Raw genomic sequence first — 20,549 nt, 5'->3', positions numbered from 1 at the left:
GTCGTTCCTCTGTATGCAGAGAATAATGGAAAATTGAAATCAATTCTTTCTCAAAGATAAATTTATAATAATTTGAACTAACAACAAACAAACTAACTGTAAATTTTAAATGTAAATTTTTAAAGAATTCTTTAGTGTTGAAATTCGTGAAGGTCGTTGCTTAAAACAACAGTACAAAAAAGGTTAAATTTTTGTTATAATCTCTAGAGGAACTAGTCATGTGCCTAGCCAATTAAACATGGTGCTTAGAAATTATCTTAAGAAAGCATTGAATAATGTAAAGGGTCTTTCAATAGGGTCTTCCGAACTTTGACAGTTGATAGCGGCCATATTGTTGAAGCTACATCTGTCAAATTGTACGTCATTTATTCAGTTTGTTTTCGCGAATCACCATGGAAGGATATAGCGTTTAACAACATGTGCAAATAATGAAATTGTTTTATCAAAATGGATGTTCTGTCCGGGTAACGTTCCAAGCGCTTCGCCCATTTTACGGTGAAGCCCAATTTTAGATGACAACAAACAAAATTGGAGAATATGGGCCCATACCAATCCATATGAGATCCAAGAGCGTCCAATGCATCTCGAAATAGTCACTGTTAGGTATGGATTTTGGGCTAGTAGCGTCATTGGTACATATTTCATTGCAAACGATGTTGGTCAGACCTATAGGTCTTGATTACCAACTTATTTTGTCCAGAATTGGATGATATGGACACCAGCGACATGTGGTTTCAACAGCACGGCGATATGTGCCACGCAGCTCATGCCTCATTGGACATTCTACAGGATCGATTTTAGGGTATGATCATCTCAAGTCAAGGTGATGTGAATTAGCTGCAGATATCGTGCGATTTGACTCCGTTAGCCAACATAACCCATGCCATCGGTTCAGCCTGATTTATGCTCCTGATTCATGGAAACTGGGATTTTTTCCAATGAAAGTCTCCCAGCGAAATCTGTGCGGACATTTGCATGATCTTATTTTTATTTTCTCCATTAGCCCTATTGGGAGCATATGGCTTCCACAAAGCATCTCCATCTTACACGATTTGTTGCAGTTGTTTTTGCGTTTTCCCATGTCCTAGATCTTGGAGTATCGTGCGTCTCCATGTACTCTTTGGTCGACCACGGCTACTAGAACCTTGAGGGTTCCACTCTAGCGACATCCTTTTTATACTGACAGGATTCTTTCTAATCCTTTTATACTGACAGGATTCTTTCTAATAGTATGGCCGAACCACCTCAATTTCCTACGTTTTATTTGTGTTAGTATGGGTTCCACATTGGTAAGGTTCCAGAGATCCGTGTTGCTGATGTTGTTAGGCCAGAATATTCTGCATATGATTCTGAGGCACTTGTTGATGAATACATGTAGTTTTTGCGTGATGATGTTCCATACTAACCAAGTTTCACTTCCGTACATTAGAGTAGACTTTATACATGCCGTTGAATATTCTATGCTTGGTTCGTCTGGATATTTGTGAGTTTCTCCATACTGGTTGTAGTTTTCCTAATGCCGCTCTCGCTTTATTGAGCCTGTTATTTACGTCTGTTTCAGCGCCGCAATTCGTTGATACTTGAAGCGTTGAAGCTTTCTACGTATTCAACTGGTTGGTCTTGTAGCATAATGTTATCGGTGCTAACGTTCTTGATTCTCATTGCTTTGGTTTTCTTAATATTTTTCTCAAATCCAACATTGCTTGCTAATTTTTCCAAATCTTCTATTTTTGCTTGCATGTTGAATATCTTGTGCGAGAGTAGACAAATATCATCCCCATAATCCAAACCCTCGAGTACACGTGAGAGGCTCCATGTTATTCCTCTTCTCATTGAACTGACTTCGCTCATGATGTCAACCAGCACTATAGTGATTAGCTGGGGTGATAGGGGACATCCAGCGTTTGTGTGAAATGGTTGACGATGCACGATGTTATATTCCATACATGTTGGCTTCGATAGGCCTTTCAAACGAATAAAAAACGTTTTATTTAAATTTAAAGATAGAAAGCGCTTAATGAAAGACCCTTTAGAAGTCAGTTATCTTTAAATTAAAAAGCGAAGTTAAATAAAACTTAAACCGTTCAATATAAAAATTCTCAAAAATAAATATTGTCCTGGGATACTCTTCCTGTGTTCTTTAATTATTTTATTACAAGAGCCCAATACCTTTCCACAGGCTGAAGTTCTGGACAGTTTGGCATTTGACAGTTTGACATTATTGTTTGAATACCACTCAAGGCCATTTTTTCCATAGTGGCATGTTGCCAAATCGGAATATATTAGACACTCCGTAATATATATTTTTGTGTTTATCTTGGCTGATGTTACAAATGATTGCCTTCTTTTGCCATAACTGCAAATGGCTTGCCACACTAGCAACTTCTTGGGGAATTTTGTTTGTTTTTTGTCCGGTATTATTCTTGAACATTACCTCGTCCATCAGCCACATAAAAATCTCAACCCGGAAGTTGTGAAAAGTCTGCCAGTACATAAGTTTCTTTATCAATCACACAACAGGTGTATTTTTTATAAAATTTTAGCTCATTTTTTTCCTCGTTCTTTTACTTCTAAGTTCTTTAACGCATTGCGATCTTGAACTTTATGCGACTTCAACCCTGCATTAGCTTTGGATCTACACACAAAAGAATTAGAGCATTTAACTTTACGAGCTGTTTTTCTGATAGAAGTGTTCGGTGCTCTTCGAATGAGTTGTTCGACTTCTTTTGCCTTAACAATCTCTGTTAGACCTTTTTTCTTCCTGCTCCAGGTTTTCTTTCAATGTTCAAGTCTTCCTTATACTGTTTGAAGACTTTTGGAACAGTGTGACGATGAACCTTTAGATCTTTGTCAGAATTCTGCAATGACTACTTTTCAGTACTAAAGTTTTAGTCCTAGTACAAGATTCTAAATAATATTTTTGTTCATTCACTCTAATAAATAAGTCAAAATACGGTTACCCCTGTAATTTAAATTAGGGTAACATTTAAACGTTTCCAATATTGCTGTTATCGTCATTAGAACCACAAATTATAACTCAACTATTCTTTACATACCTATAATGTATTTTCTTATAATTTTTGCCATCTTTTAATAATTTGCTTAAAATATACATATATTCTATAATTTGGCCAAAACGTTTATTGGAATTTTTTCTAGCTGAAACAAAACATTATAAATGTCTGCATTGATATCTATTTGTTCATTCACACACATATAACAAACATAAATTTTATACAAATCTCTCATTAAATCCATTATAAATAATTTATTGAAAAATTATGCCCCACCAAAAAATAAAAATAAAAATTAAAATGAACACACGAAAATAAAACAAGCGGATGGAGTACATAAAATGAAAAAAATTGAAATTACGAAAATCTGTGAAAAAAAACACTCAAAAACAATTGTACATAGACAATCACACATACAACATTTAAATACCAAAAACAAGTGAAAATGATCCATGAACACATGAGGTTAAGACGGTACATGAACCCTCTATTAAACACAATTTAGGATATAAATTCATACATATATTTTATATTGTCTTAATGTATTATAATCTACCAAGAATAGCCCAATAGTTTTAAAATGGACTCGCAAATTCATTTACACTCTATACAAATACCTGAAGTTCGGTTTGAATGTCAACGTTAATTAAACATTTTATTATTCGTATTTAAATGTGTTGCAAACCATATGTCAAACTAAATATATCTCCTCCGTGTATGCGCTCATACATGATGTTGGTTATAATTAAATAAAATTTAAATCATGGATACATAATCGATAGAAAAGTAAAACAAATAATACAAAACACGCAAATCACATCATCATCATCCATTTAAACAATGTCAGCATAACGCGTAAGTTCATACGACCCAAGTACTAGTATCTCTCTCTGTCTCACTCTTGCTGATATTGTTTGAAAGAATGCATTAATTGGGTTTAAAATTAAACATTTATTACTAGGTCAACCAAAAAAAGGATCTAATTTTTACAGAAATTTAAATGCTAAAACAAGTAACCCTAGGTCTCCACGTAGCAATTTTTATTGCTAAGCTCAAACAATAACGTCGGCAGAACAACAGCAGATTGATTGCTGATTGCTTTACGTGGAGAAAACGTTCGTCACGTGTGGTTTATTTTGCGTTGAATGATTTTTTTCACTAATTTCATTGTTTTTTTTTTCTTTTGGATCTTAAATAAATTAAATATTTATGAATTAATCGCACCGAATCATAGAAAGATGCAATTTTACATTAATGACAACTGAACTGACAGCTTATTGCTTAGCAATAATTGCTCAGGCAATCAGTAGAGCAATCATTGCGCAATGGATTGCTACATATGGCAATTTGCAGTCTACATTCGCGAATTTTATTGACGCAATCAAATTTGACAATTGCAGCAATAAATATTGCTACGTGGAGACCTAGGGTAAGAGAGCTATATTCGGCTGTGACGAATCTTATATACCCTTCACCAAATTATACTTCAAAATAAAAATTTTGAATATTTTTAGGTAAACAAATTTTTTTTCCAAATTTGTTGTTTTTTTTTAAATTTAAAAATTTGTTTTTGTTTTTATAATTTTTTTTTAGTATTTAGCAAAAAAAAATTTTTGGTGAAAAAAAATTCGGGTTAAGAAATATTTTTTCGATTTTGATCCATTGAAGGTCCAACTTACTTTGGTCTTATATACGTCGTTGCAAAGGTCTTTGAAATAACTGTCATTAGATATCCATATTGTCTATATTAATGATTTAGTAATTCACATATAGGTCAAAAATCGAGGTTGTCCTGGTTTTTTCCTTATATCTCAGCCATTTGTGGACCGATTTTCTTGATTTTAAATAAAAATCGAGCCGGAAGAATTCCGGAGATATTTATGTATAAATAAGTTATTTGGGGGCTCGGAAAGTTGATTTTAACAGACAGACAGACATGGCTTAATCGACTCCGCTATCTGTAAGGATCCAGAATATATACAGCTGCGGTCAAAATAATAGCACCACGACATTCATATTGTTTTATAATAATATTACGTAAAAACTGCTAAATTAATTTTTGTTGTTTTTGTATAAATTTATGCTTAATGCCTTAAAAATAGTTTTGAAAATTAGATGCAAATTTTAAAGAAAAACTTCATAATATATAAATACCTAAGAAATTCATATATAAATTCAAAAAAATAGCACCAAGATAGAAATCGATTAAAATAAACAAAAATTAACCAGGACAAAATTTAATTTAGTAACAATTATTATGGTTGTAACGTTCTTAACATGTTATTATTAAAAGTAAAATATTGTTGTCTTTTGTTTTCGTATTTTTTGGCAAAAAAGAGACCGACCCCCTCCTACCTATAGATTCTTAAATTTTAAAAATTTTGTATCGAACTTGTATGCCAAATATATTTTTTCATTCCCCAAAATAAATTCTTAAATATTGTTGCTTTCCTTTTACCCTTTTAGTGACTTTTAGCCATCTATTTTTAATAAAATTATGTTTGGGGATATCGCATCCTGTCCCACGACATTGACCTTTTAGCTTGAAACCCAAATTTATATCAGTTTATCATTCCATAGATCATTCCTATGGTCATAATTTCATTGATTTATATCTGAGTATGATTTTATCAAGCATTTGATCATATAATATTGAATTATTTATTCCACATATTCAATATATTCTTCGAATGTTATAATAGAAAAACCACAATCAAAATACAATTTTAAAATCTGTGTTTTGTAAGATAAGATGAATATATTATCTTAAATTTTGGTTGAAATTGCATTCGGAGGACTTTCAATAGAAGTCTGATATCAAACAATATAATTTGTTATTTGACCAATAAGTGTTTTGGTACTTGAATGTTGAAAAATATTAATGCGACTTCGGAAATATTACCTTTAATGGAGGATGTTATATTGTTATTGGTGAAACTTTTCTAGAATTTAAATAATTTAAATTTTGTCAGCGAATAACTGCAACACTAGTCGTCACTTTTGACCACCGTCAAACTAGAGCTCACATGTACCACTTTTTCACAATATCGAATGAAAGATTTCATTCGCATTCTAAACGAAAGAAAGCTGATTTTGGATTCCCTAACTCCATGTTTATGTCAACGAATCAGTTTTCTTTCGCTTCGAATGCGAACGAAATCTTTCAATCGATATTGTGAAACAAGCAATTAAAACCACTATAGACAAAATTACAGCAGCTATTATTAAAGATAGTAACCATTGAAAACAGTACTGTAACGACTTATTTTCTTATTTTTACATTTTTTACTACTTTTGTTTTTTATACTTTCTGTTTGTAATATTGAGCGTACAATTTTCGAAATGATCGCTATATAAGATTGTCAATGTTAAAAATTTGGCCGTTTGTTTGATTTTGTTTGTTTTTTCTCACCATTCGTTATATCGAGCATACAATTTTTGAATTGTTCGTTATATAAGGTAGTCAATGTTACGAATTTGACCGTGCGTTAAATCGGATTTTCGTTAAAGTGAGATTCGTTATACCGGGATTTGCCTGTATTTAAAAATCGTGGCTATCTCCAATGTTATATGCATTTGAATTTAAAAATTGTTTCGATTCTTCGCTAGTTTTTGAGAAAAACAGTACTTTTTATACCCTTCAGCTTCGTGAGAAGGGTATATATAAGTTTGTCATTCTGTTTGTAATTTCTACATTTTTCATTTCCGACCCTATAAAGTATATATATTCTGGATCCTTATAGATAGCGGAGTCGATTAAGCCATGTCCGTCTGTCTGTCTGTCTGTCTGTCCGTCTGTCTGTCTGTTGAAATCAATTTTCTGAAGGCCCCAGATATCTCCGGGATCCAAATCTTCAACAATTCTGTCAAACATACTTTCGAGAATTTTGCTATTTAAAATCAGCAAAATCCGTCCATAAATAACGGAGATATGAGCAAAAATCCGAGACAACCTCTGAAAATTTCATCAAAAAACACAATGTATTGTATGCTTTGACAAAAAAACAACAAAACGTATGTTTGGATGGGCAAGTTTTGTGTATTTTGTTTTTTTTTGTGTTTTGTTTCTTTTGTCGTTGTTGTTGTTTTTTATACAACTAAACGGTTGTTTGGTTGTGTGTTGGTTTTTTTTTACAAAAAAGCAACAAAACGTAGGCTTGGATGTGCAGGCTTTGCGTATTTTGTTTTTTTTTGTGTTTTGTTTCTTTTGGCGTTGTTGTTGTTTTTTATACAATTAAACGTATGTTTGGATGTGTGTTGGTTTCATTGGCTTGCGTATTTTGTTTTTTCTTTTGGTGTTTTGTTTCGTTTGGCATTGTTGTTGTTTTTTGTGTTCTTGATAAATTTAGGATGCTGTACGCTGAAAGTGGGCAATGTACATACATATATACTAATTATAAAAAATAATAATGCATCCACAACAAAGGTGAAGGGTATATAAGATTCGGCATAGCCGAATATAGCACTCTTACTTGTTTCTTTTAAAGTGATCTAAAAAATTTCTAAGAAGCTGTATTAAGAATTTTTACTTTTTGCAAAGCTAGATTTACAGTAAATATTTTAAATGAAAAGAAATTTAAAAATTGTTGATATCGAGGGGACCAGGTCCATTCAAAAAATCCTATTTTTTATGTAAAATTCAACTTTAAGGCAAAAATTCTCAAATCGCATAGTCGATATTAAAATATAGTAACCCATTTTGGATGGTCAAATATGTTCTAAATTATTTTGTAAAGGATTCCGATAATACAAAAAAATTCCAGTTTTGGAATTTTTCAACACTTTTTTTCAGAATTGCGGGATTCCTGATTACAAATTTCAAAATTTGTTTTTATTTTTTCATTTTCAATAGAAAAATCTATATAACTGTAAAATTTCATTACAAAATATTTATTTCATTAAAAAAATTTATAAATAAACATTTTATTTCAATTTGAAAAATGTGTATCTTTGCAAAAACTCAATAAAAAGTATTTCTTGTCATATTTTAAAAAAAAAAAATATTCCATGAATTTTTTAATTGTCAAAAGTTATATAGGTAGGTAGTATATTTTTTGAAAAATAGACAAAATTCCTTATCCATTGATATATAACATGTCTGTCTACCTTATGGTTTTTACGTGGCAAATTAATTAGGGAAAACTTAACAACTCACACATTCTAATGTTTTCTATTTTTTATTCCTTTCAAAATTGATTTAAAAAAAAAGTATTAATTCTTTAGTTGACCTGTACCTGCATGTCAGTGTATTTGTTGGTGCTTGGTGTGTTTTATTGCAAAACAACAACAAGAAAAGCTTCATTCATGTTGATGTTGTTTATTGTGTTTATTTTTTGTTGTTTCTTATTGTTGTAATTTTTCTCCAATGGAATTATTATTAAAAATAAAAACATAAATCTTTAATACATTGTTGTTGTCCGTGTTGTTGTATGAATGTATTATAGTGGTCTGGTGGTGTTGTTGTTGCTGTTTGTTTAGTTGATTGGTTTGGTTTTTGTGCTTTTTTAGTCGTTTAGATGCTTCGGTTTCAATTTCAGTTTGACTCGTTTTAATAAAATCGCTCAAACTGTGTTCACTGTATTTTTTCGTTATTGTTGCTGTTGTTGTTGCTCTTATTGTCTACAATGTTTAAATGTGACAATAAATTTTATACAGAAAATAAAAACAAAACAACTACTACAGCAACATTTAAATGAAAACAAAATAATAAAATAAAAGTGTTGCCTTGTTGTAGTTGTTGTTGCTGCGACAACCGACACTCTTATTTTAATAAAAAATAATAAAAAAAAGTAGAGTTGTACAGAGTGTATAAACAATAAACAGACAGAGCTGGAGCTAGTTGTTGGAAAAAGCAACAAAAACAACATAGACAGTATCGAGAAGTGGTAGTAAAATAAACGAATAACTTTACAGTACAATAAGTAATACCAACAGACAGACAAACAAACAAGTACAAACTTACATTACCAAATACATACATATACCTACAGACATTCATACATATTTGTAATAATGTCAAGAAGAAGAAATTATATTTTTCGAGTACTAAATGTATGTATAATAATAATAACAACAACAACAAACAGCAAGAACTCTACTAAAACTATGTACTCTCATTAATTCGCCATCTTGTACTCGTAGTCAAAACAAAAAAGCATAAATAACAAAATCGTACTCGTAATAAAAATAGGAATCAGCCACCATATTACTAAACAAATAGTTAGTATTAAATATATTTTCGTTAAACGTTCGTTAATACATATTTTCAATGATTTGTCTTTGCAAAATTGATGGATTTTATTTCCGTTTTAGAGCAAAAACAATGCCAAGATTTTCTTTTGTTGATAAAATGAAAAACCAGAATGAAAAAAAAAATGTTATCACGAAGATAGATGATCAATCTATCTGCAATATGAAATCTGTTTGGTCAAACATTTTTCTTTATTAATTGACAGTTCGAAAGGCTGGCTGCTTGAATGATTTAAAAACAATTCATTTGCCGACACACAGTGGGTTAGATAATGGTAAATGATATGAAGCTATACATACTAAGATTTGAGATAGCGGTAATTAGAGTAGAAATAATAACTACATAAATTTGATTGCAATATTACCATTAAATATGGTAATATGTAAAAACAGTCAGTTATAATTAGAGTTTTTCTTTTCCCGCACTTTTTTATTTCCCGGGAAATTTCAAAATTAATCCCAATTTCCCGAGAACTCCAGCCTAGAACTATTATTCAATTTTAAAAATGTAGACTTCGTTAATAAGCTAAGAATGTCATTTGTTTTAAAATGTAGACTTGGATACAAATAAAAAACTCCAATAAAAATTTAAGATAAAGAGATAAACTGGCTGGATTTCTAATTTTGGTTGAATACAAACCTGTCACCATTTGTCATATGTATCGGAATGGCTTCAATTTCGATTAGATTTAATAATTCTGTTAATTCGCAAAAAATAAATATTTTATTTTTTTAATTTTGAATTGGCAATGTTTTGCTTATTAAATCAAACAATAATAAAGATATTAATTAAAACTTTAAGAAACCCGAATAATATTAAACAAAATTCAATTCCACGGAAGATGGATTTATTCTTTCGTTTTACTCTTTGTTAAAAAGCTAAATACTAAAATTATTCCACTTTCGATTGGAATAGAATTCTGTGACAGCCCTGAACATTCACGAGTTTTGGTATAATTTGAATAATGAGCTTTTTATTGGTCTATTTGGGTTAAATCTGCTAAATTTTGTTGTATGAATCTCCTGCATTTGTTTTGAAGCTTTAAGTATATTTAAGAGAAAGGCATGTCCAAAAAAACATCTCACACAATTTCCCGGGATTTCGAGATTGAAAATTTTGCGGAATTCCCCTGAAAAACTCTAGTTATAATACAATGGAAACTTTAATTGATAACTGTATTCAAAGTAGGTATGTATTGGCCATTGTTAGCAATGACCATTTTTCGATTTTTCTGGCAAATTATGGATTCCGAGCCAAAAATAAATGCTCATATTTTGAGGCCAATAAACAATCAAGCCAATTTCGGATACTCTGTTTTGAAGTGAAGCGTATCCCAGAGAGCGTTCTGCTTCGATCGAAACAAATAGTAGTAGGATAACCTCTTCTTTCTAAATAGTTTTTAATAGTGTTGCCTAGTGTTGTCATGATGGAATATTACGGTTTTATGTCTGTCCGCATATTCGGGGTGTTTTTCGGTCAATGCTCGCTTAAAACGAATATGTTGCCAACCGAAATATCAAAGTAACACTGAATTCGATGAACAATAAACACACTGTCCTTTTTTTATTGAATGAGTAAAAGTCTCTTAAAAAAAACACAATATTTTCAAATAATATATTTATCTAACCAGAGCAAAAAATCATAAACGATGACTTTTAAAAATATAATTGTTTAGCAAAATGACAATAGATGCCAATAAACTTTGTTTTAAAGACTATACGAAATGTGGTTAGTAAACTAACCACCAAACCGCAAAGAGTTAAAACGTATATGTTGCCATCGGTACAGGTTCGCTGTGATGGTTTGGCCAGATTTCAGCAGCTCATAATAGATAGGAGCTTTTGGTTCCACCATATGCAAAGAATTACCTTAGCGCCATGGATATTTGGCTTTGGTATTGATTCGGCTGTTTGGCCGGGCATCACATACGGGTTATCGTAATGGAACCTTTTTTCATCGAAAGTAATGATTCGATGCAAAAATGAGCAGCTTTTCAGACGTACAAAATTGTTTTTCAAGGTCTCTCGGCTTCAATTCGTATGGTAGCCAATTTCCCTGCTAATTGAGTAGCTCCCAATGATTTTGCAAGGTCTTTTTGAGTTTGATAACAATTCTTGGTCTTCAAACTTTTTATCTTTGTCTTCCGTATCAATATCACCACTTCTAAACCGCACAAAACATATCTTGCACGTTGAAACCGATGGAACATATTCACCATAAGCTTCGGTGAGCAATCATTGTACAATTTTTTTCAAATAAAAGAAGTAAAGAAAAACATCCCGCATATGACCCTTTGTTGACACAAAATTCGACATTTTCGAAGCAAAAAAAACTTTGTGAGAATAAATGACAGATATGAACCCTTCAAAATGACATATTAAAAACAAAAACCGCAATTTAAAAGATACTCCATCAATTGTAAATTCCGCATTTTTAAGGCATACACACCCAATGTATATTTTTACGTTTTTTTTTAAATTTATGTATTAATGAATAACAAATTTCACCTAAAAATGCCTAAGCAAATGATACCTACACTATATGTATTAAAAAATGTAAAAAATCAAATTTCTTAATTTTTTTTTTTGATTGTGGCCTATTAATTGAATTGTCAGTCACTGAATTTTCTGATTATTTGTACATTTGTAATTAAGAAGATTATGCAGTCTTCAATGTATTATGTAGGTACATACCTAGTAGTTGCAAAATTAGTTTCAAACATTTGTTTAATTATGCACCTATTTATTGTTGTTGTGTAGGTATTAATAGAAAACTAAATTTAAATAAATGATGTCTGTCCGTTCCGGTATTTTGCCCCTCTTTTAGTTGTAATTAATCAAAAATTAACACATTGTTTTTTTTTATTTTAAAAAACTCATTATTATCGTTATAATCACGGTTACTCGTTGATATCATTGTTGTTTTTTTTTTGTTTTGTTTGTTTCTTTTTGTTTTTTTTATTCATACACACATCAACCGACAAGCGACATTCATTTGCTGCTGCTGCTAAACCACGCAAAGCACACACACTCGCTCACATGTTATTTTCAAAGTAATACGAATTAAAACAAAAACAAACAATAAAAAAAAATGTTGCTCATCGAACCAACAACAAATTTAACTGAAAGAACAGAAGAATAATAACAACAAAAACAACAACTAACTAATGCTGAACCCGAACCAACAAACACAACTACAACAACAACCTACGAATTAAAGAAGGCTGGCAGAAGTCCATCTGTTTGTTGTTTGTCGGTGAATAAACAATTTCGTTGTTTTTAGTTTAGTTGTTGTTTAAATATTACTATTGTTGTTGTTGTTGTGTGTACTTTGGCTGTGCTTAGATGGAAACGATGATGCCGTATGTCAGTGTGTGTTTTATTGTCTCTGTTTTTGTTTTTTCTATATGTAGGCAGGGATGCCAGATGATTTTGTTAAAACAAATTGTTTTTTACGGTAAATATTAATGAAATTGGAATAAATTATTAAAATCCTTAATTTATAAGTTTATAATAAATTTTTGGATAAAAGAAATAATTTTTTGTTAGAATTCATTTATTAGTTTCCTATTAGAGCGAAGTAGCTTTTATTATTATTGTAAGCTCCTGCTTCTTTGATTCATAGAAGCTGCAAAATATGTTGAAGATGTAAAGATTGTCGAGTCTTTCGGTTTTTTTCATCAATTTTATTATTTTTTTCCTCCAATTATATTATTTTTTATAAATTTCATAATCATTTTAACCTATTAAAGAATGAGTCAGAAAATACTTACATATTCACACTATTCCAGTCAAAACTTATCCCTGGTCCAATAAATAATTATTTTTTTAATCTAAATCATTCATTTACAACTGTTCGTTCAAAATGGATAGCGAAAAAGAAGTATCTGAACAAATATTTAAAACTTTTAAAAAAATCCAGTATGGATTTTCGAAAAAATAGCCAAAGATCTGAAGGTTTATCGTCACACTGCTTCCAACGCCAGTAATTAGTATAAGGAAGTATTGAACATTGAAAGAAAACGTGGATCAGGAAGAAACAAAATATCTAAGAGATATTGGTAACCCAAAAGAAGTCTTTCGAAGAGCATTGTAAAGTTAAATGCTCTAATACTTTTGTGCGCAGACCCAAAGCTAATTCTGCGTTGAAGTCGTATAAAGTTCAGAAAGTTTCAGATCGCATTGTGGTAAAAAACTTAGAAGCAAAAGAACGAGAGAACAAATTGAGGTCAAATTTTATAAAAAAAAATACAGCTGTTGTGTGATGGATGATGAACTTATGTACTGGCAGAACAATACCGTACAAAAAAACAAACAAAATTCCCCAAGAAGTTTCTTGTGTGGCAAGCCTTTTACGGTTGTGGAATAAGAAGCCAATCGTTTGTGACATCAGGCACGATAAACACAGAAATATGTACATATATATTACAAAAATGGCTTCTAAAGAGTGTCTTCACATTTCTGGCCCGATTTGGCATCATGACACTATGGAAAAAAGGCCCTTGAGTGATATTCAAACAATAATGTCAATTTTGTACCACGGGAGGCAAATCCAAAACTTCGGCCTGAGGAAATGTATTAGATTCTTGTAACAAAATAATTAAAGAAGACATGAAAGGTATCCCAAAATCAAAAGTGTACCACCTCGTACAAAAACGTAAAAAATATCAACTATTAAATCTTTAATGGGAGCAACCTAGAGTTACCTAGCCATTTAAATCTATGAATCTGTAGTTTCGGTATTGGACATAATGTGCTCTACTCCTCTACATCCCCACACACTCTACAAAAATCCTGTGTTTTATTATCCCATTCACCTACGAATGCACCAATTGAGCAGTGACACTCCTACTAGAATTCTGAGACTACACCTATCCAACCCAATTAATGTTTTGGTTGGCTTTGCATCCAGTTTTGGCCAACAGACCTTGGACACACGACAATCCGTCCTACTATTCCAAGATTGATTGGTGGAGCCACTGAATCTTTCAAATATTAGGCTGTAGTAGTGACAAATCAGAGGTCTTACTCCCCGTTTACTAGTACCATGGTCTAGATCAGAGCTCTACTGGAGGTGAGACACCGAAGTTAAAGGTCGACACCCTATGATCAGAGATTCCCGTGGGAATAATGTCATTACCTTTAAAACCTGCCTCATGGAATATACTAGTGCGAACTACCCGCAGTTGTTTCACTAACGATGACTCAAATAGCCTAAGTAAGTTCCTTGCCGCCACACTCTCAATATAATTCTGAATGGGAAGTAAGTTTAAGATTAAGGCAGCTGTAGGTGGCTAGTTTATTTAAACACTAACTAACCATCCAGGTCCTCGGCACTGCTATAATTACCCCCGGTAAAGCCTCTACTATACAAGTGGCGAACATATCAAACGGGGATAGCACCATAAAATATACATGTCTTAATATTAGACCCAACAGCAACAGATTACATATCGCTCCAACATCTTGACAAGATGAGTAACCTTTGATCATACAGTCCTCTAAAATCGCGACCCCCTTTGTGAATGTGCCAAAAGAAGCTGCACATACAAAAAGGAAAGTAAGACCACAGAGAGTACTTAAGCCCTCGCATCGCTATAACATCTTTACCAGGCTAAATTTTTATCGAAATATCTTCAAAATTGCGTCCTCTACTTTGCGCACAAGTTTAAATAGCCTCAGAAAGTGATTCTGTGTCTATCGATATACTTTTAGGTGGGTGTTAGACTAATATTTTGTGCGTTACAAACATCAGCACAAACGCATAATACCCTCCCCCACTATGGTGGTGTAGGGCATAAACAGTATTAGTAATTTTGGGAATTACACAATTCAGTGCAAAATCATTTAACTATGACAACAACAAAATTCATCAAAATGCCGAAAAACCGTCAAATCTGGCAGCTACTTGTGTATACGATTGTTTGTTATTTATTTTATTTTTTTTTTTTGTTCATCATTCTGTTGTCGGTCCACTCAAAAATCGAAATACTCGCTTAATAATAACTCAACATTTTATGTACGTTTGTATGTTTGATTGTGCGACTTACTTGAGTGAGTGAGCGAGCTAGCGAGCGAGTAAGTAAAGTAGTGGTAGTTTATAATAGTAGTTTGAGTAACCATCAGATACTTTGCTGGTGTACTAAAGTAAACACATATCTACGCGTTTTGAAACAGTACAAATTTCTCGGAATTTAAATACAACAAAACAAAATTTTCAATTAAAACAATTACAGAAACAAAAAAATTTTAAAGAAAATTCATGTTTAATAATAAAAAATTATAAATAATCAGAAATATATGAATAAATAAAACAAATAAATAGATTTAAAAGTGATACAATTTAAATTAAAATACAACAACAAAAAAGAGGTGTGTAAAATCGATGTGAAGTTTGAAAGAAGACGGAAAAAATAATGAATGAATGAAAAAAAAAATTATTGTATATCTACTACATAGGTACTTGTAGTAGAATAAATTAAAACAAAATTTGTTAACAAAAAAAAGAAAGCAAACCCAGTTAAATGTATATAAAAAAACAAAGCAATTGTTTAAATAATTTAAAAAGGCTAATAAACCAAATAAAAATTTAATAATTTATGACAAAAGTTTGTTTTCTTGAAAGAGATAATTATGACAAAGATTATTTATAATATTTTAATTAAAAGTTATCAGATTCTAAGCATTTTTTTATCAAAAAAGTGCAGTGAATTGTGGAAAAAATGTTTGTGAAAAACTCTACATTCAGCAGATGTGTTTGAGTGTGTAGAAAAACGGAAAAAATTTTACATATACACTTCTTTTTCCCTTTTTCGCTTTTTCTTTTACATTTTTCATTTATTACTACACACTTCTGCTCTCTCGTTAAGCACACATGTACATTGTACAATTTAAAATACAGTTCGGTTTTCTTTTTGTGTTTTTGTTTTTATTGTTATCTTTTTTTTATCTGAAAAGGTGTATTGCTCGTCTGAATTGAATCGTGCTTACTCATAGATAATTCGTTACTTTTGCATGTGCGTGCAAGTGTGTGTGTGTGTTTATATGTGTTACTAAATTATTGCTTTGTTAGTTATTTCTTGTTATTTTGTTTTAGTTTTTCTTAAAAATTTTTGGTAGGTTTGTGGTGTGTTTATGTTGAAAAGAAAATCAGAAGTAACCAAAAAAACAAATACCAAGAATAATAATAGAATTTTCCAAGATTTTTGTTTGTTTCTCAGTTTTTGTTTTCATGTGCAATTCGCTGGCTTCACTCTTGCTCTCACTCTCTCACTTTAACAAAGCAAAACAAAATAGAAAAAAAACACGGTTATTTAAAATGTTTACTAAAGAGAGCAAATTAAAAGCAAGTCTACACAATCTATCTCTCTCACTCATATAGTAAAAAAAACACGTATACAAAAAAAATAAATAAAAAATCAAATGAATGAATAAAGAAAAAAACGTAAAAAATAGTAAAGTGTTGTGTTAAAAGATCGTAAATAAATAAACCAATAAAATGCTAATTCCTTTATTATTTTCTATAAAACCAACAATAACATTATTCAAAACAAAATTAAAAAGAATTGTGCAAAAGTTTAAAACATATAAACTAAATTCTTTGTAATATTTGATGGCATATTGTTGTTGTTATTTAAATATTGTAAAAATGAGTGACTGTGTTTTTGTGTAAAAGTTCATTGGCCGACCTAATGAATAAAAAGGAAAAAAAGATTAATTGATAAAAAAAATTAAAAAATTGAAGGTCAATTAAATTTTAAATTGTGTGTATCTTTAAAATAATATTGAAACCGAAATATAATGCATACATACATACATAATGAATTACATATAATTTTTTAAAATAGCCTATCAATCAATTTGGATTTACATTACAATAAAACTTTGAAAACAATAATCCGTTGAAACTGCTCTACATAAATTTTTAGCTAAAATTGGGTTTATTTAGTTGTCATCATGAATGAATTTAAAATGTTAAAATTAATTTTGTTTTGGCGCCAAACAATTTTCAACATTTTTGCAGTTCTCACCTGTCATTTGTCATTTAGTTTACAGCTGTAAACTATGTGCCTAGTGAAATTAAAGTTGAGATTTTAAAAATTTTAAATAGGTTGCATTTAAATTTTTTTTTTTAATGAGTAGGTAGGTATTTGACTTAATGGAGTTTTTTACATAAATCATGTGTTTACATGAGTAAAAGATTTATTTCCGAAAAACATCTATTCAAAATAATGCGAAATTAAAAAAAAAAAAAAAATAAGTGAATTTTGGTTTCGTTTTAATATTACTGTGAAAAAGGTAATATTAAGCTGTGGAATAGAAATCTTTAGCGATGAAGACCATTTCTGGATGAATGAATTGTCGTATTTGGGACGATTCCAATCCGCATGAGTTCCATGAGCCTTCAATGCATACCGAAAAATGCACTGATTGTTCTGGCGGAGTCATCGTTCCATAATTCTTTGAGAATAACATTGACCAGGGCATCACCATCAAAGTTGAGCGCAGTTCATGCCACATTGGACATTCTGCTCGATTGATTTGAAGGCATGGTCATCTCACGTGGAGATGAGATCGTGCGATTTGGCCCCGTTAGTTTTTTTGTGGGGTCTACGCGAATAAGCCTCAAAGTGGCCCTAAAAAGCCAACATAACACATGTCATCGTCCAAATTCAGACTGGTTAATGCGATAGAGTCATGGAAAATTGAACATTATGTTATATTCCATACATAATGGCATCGGTAGGCCTTTGAAAAGAATACAAAATTTCGATGATGTCTCACACAAGCCCAGAAATGGCTGAGATGTAGATACATATATGGAAAAAATCAGGACAACCTCGATCTGGATTACTAAGTCATTAATATAGACAATATGGATATATAATGATAGTTATTGCAAAGAACTTTGTAACGGCGTATACAGTATTGGCCATAACTAAAGCACCCCCTCAATGAATTTTTTTCATATGGTATTTTTTTTGTATAAAATCAAATTTTTAAATATCTATTATGTATTATTTTCATTTGTTAATATGTTTAGTATTGATAAAACAAATACTTTCAAAGTTAACCTTTCTATAAGAGGTAACTTAAAATTAAAAAATATTTTAAGGTAGAAAATGAAACGGAAAAAACTAAAGCACCCCTTCAAGGATATAATATAAAAACATTTTAATTCATTTTTTGTTGCAAATCCTTTGTTTTGGATGGCACAAGAACATCTCTTGGCATAGAAGATAATATGTTTTTATGGCGTTTTTCGATATTCCTTCCCAGGCTATTTTAACGGCATGATATATATTGTGAAAATTTCCGATCCTTATTTCAGCAATTTTCACGATTTATTTTCATATTAACAATGTGCCACAAGTTCTGACCAGGCCAATGAAGAACTCGAATCTTATTGCTCTCTAGCCAAGTTTTACAAGCTTTGGAGGTGTGCTTAAGATCGTTATCCAGTTGAAAGCTTCCTATAAGTGGCATCTGTTCACTGGCATAAGGCAACATTACATCTTTCGATATATCACGGTACATGAACCGATCCATAATCCCATAAATTTTATGAATTGGCACCCTATACGATTACATTGCGTCCTCCATGTTTAATTGTTGCTTTACAATACTTGTTATACAGTCTTTCTCCTTTTGGTCTGCGTACACGCTTTATTCCATCGGAACTATTTAAGTTGAATTTGGATTCGTCAGAGAACAGTACTATCCATACTATTCCATTATTGGACTCTCCAGTCAATGTGGGCTTTGGTAAATTCCGGTCTAGCTTTCTTGTTTATACGCTGTCATCGGCTGAATAATCCAGCTTCTACTGCTCTTCTACGGATTGTTCTCTCGCTAACGCATAATCTTAAACTTGTTCTTACTTGACTAGCTGATGCTGTAGGATCTTTTTGTATTGCTCTTTTGAACAAGGAATCATCATATCGTGTTTTTTTGCGGACGTGCACCGGTGATATGCGACCAGTCTGTAAAAACTTTGAAATGAGCCTGGAAAAAACTGATCTCTTAATTCAATAATTTTTACGCAATTCATATCGTGTTAAGCCCGTCTTCCAGTCTTCAATAACTTTAATTTTCCATTCAATGGAGTACTAGTTCCTTGCCATTGTTTTTTTTCACAATAAACTGTATAAAACTTAAATTATTAGTTCATCCAAATTATTCGATTTATATTTTGTACAACCATTTAGTTAAAATTGTTTTTGAGAAAACCTTGGTTTTGGTTCTACTGCAAATTGTTTGGGAAACTTGAACACAAACCGTGATTTGGGCTAAATCCATTAATTTTGGGTAGAACGAGTTATTGTGAACGTCATAGAAGATGTTATTACTTATTTAAATTTACACTCAGAGAAAAGATGGAACTTAAAAATAAGAACTCGTCATATTAATTCAATAATGTTCATTATACATAATAGAAAAATTGTATTAATATGCGATAAATATTGAAATTAAAAATTTCAACATTACTAGACTTTCGTTAATGTTTCTTATTGATACAATATGGTTTTTAAGTTGTTTTTTCTCTGGGTACCTATAGTATTATGAACAATTTAAAAAAGCCCTATTATTTGTTCGAAAATGATAATTTTGAAATTCGATTAATCGAACAATCATAATTCGAGTGGATATTCGAGTAGTATATATCCAGATATTGACAAATACGTGGATTAAAATAAATGAAAGTATTTTTTTTTGTTTGTTTCCTGTTTCAAATAAAACAAGTGAAACACGTTACCTACTTAACAGTAATGAATTAGAAGCAATAGCAATTAATTGAATTAACAAACAATTGATTTAACTAAATAGATACCTAACTACAAATTGTTTTTTATTGACATATCGATGAATAAATGCAAGTCTAGAACATTTAAAAACACCCGTTTTAATTATTAAATATGAATCACTTAATAGTATGTACCTACTAATTTTATTATTGTGAATTATTAACTGGTTATTTACTAGTACATTTTTTTTATACCTACTCAACTTTCATAATTTATTCTAGAACCAACAACAAAAAATACGTTAAGACATAAACAAAACAAAATAAAAACCTTTAGGCCAATTAATTGACCAAATTTTTCATTTATGTTTGTTGGTAGTAAGTACGAAGCGGCCAAATGGTTTTTGACTCTACGCTTTATTATCGGCCTATTTTTCTTTTAATATTCTACTCACTGATATTTTGTGTATTTACTATGTTTTGACATTTCCACTTTGTTTTGTCAATCATAATTCTTTTAGCTTGTTTTTTTATTTTGTTTC

General features: G+C 31.0%; 1 protein-coding gene across 6 annotated transcripts in view; it reads left to right on the top strand.

The window, feature by feature from the left end:
- Positions 1–20,549, top strand: part of tou (toutatis) — a 94,731-nt gene that overhangs the window by 55,778 nt on the left and 18,404 nt on the right. Inside the window, exon 1 of one of the 6 annotated variants that reach the window (XM_065514202.1) lies at positions 15,237–15,635. The exons of the other annotated variants lie outside the window; for them this stretch is intronic. The gene's annotated coding sequence lies outside the window, so the exon portion shown is untranslated. Of the gene's footprint in view, positions 1–15,236; positions 15,636–20,549 lie in introns of those variants that run through there. 6 annotated transcript variants of the gene reach the window in all.

Source organism: Calliphora vicina, chromosome 5, assembly GCF_958450345.1.
Source record: "Calliphora vicina chromosome 5, idCalVici1.1, whole genome shotgun sequence".
NCBI lineage: Eukaryota > Metazoa > Arthropoda > Insecta > Diptera > Calliphoridae > Calliphora > Calliphora vicina.
Note: the sequence above shows the minus strand (reverse complement) of the source record. Positions and strands in the feature narration are given on the sequence as shown.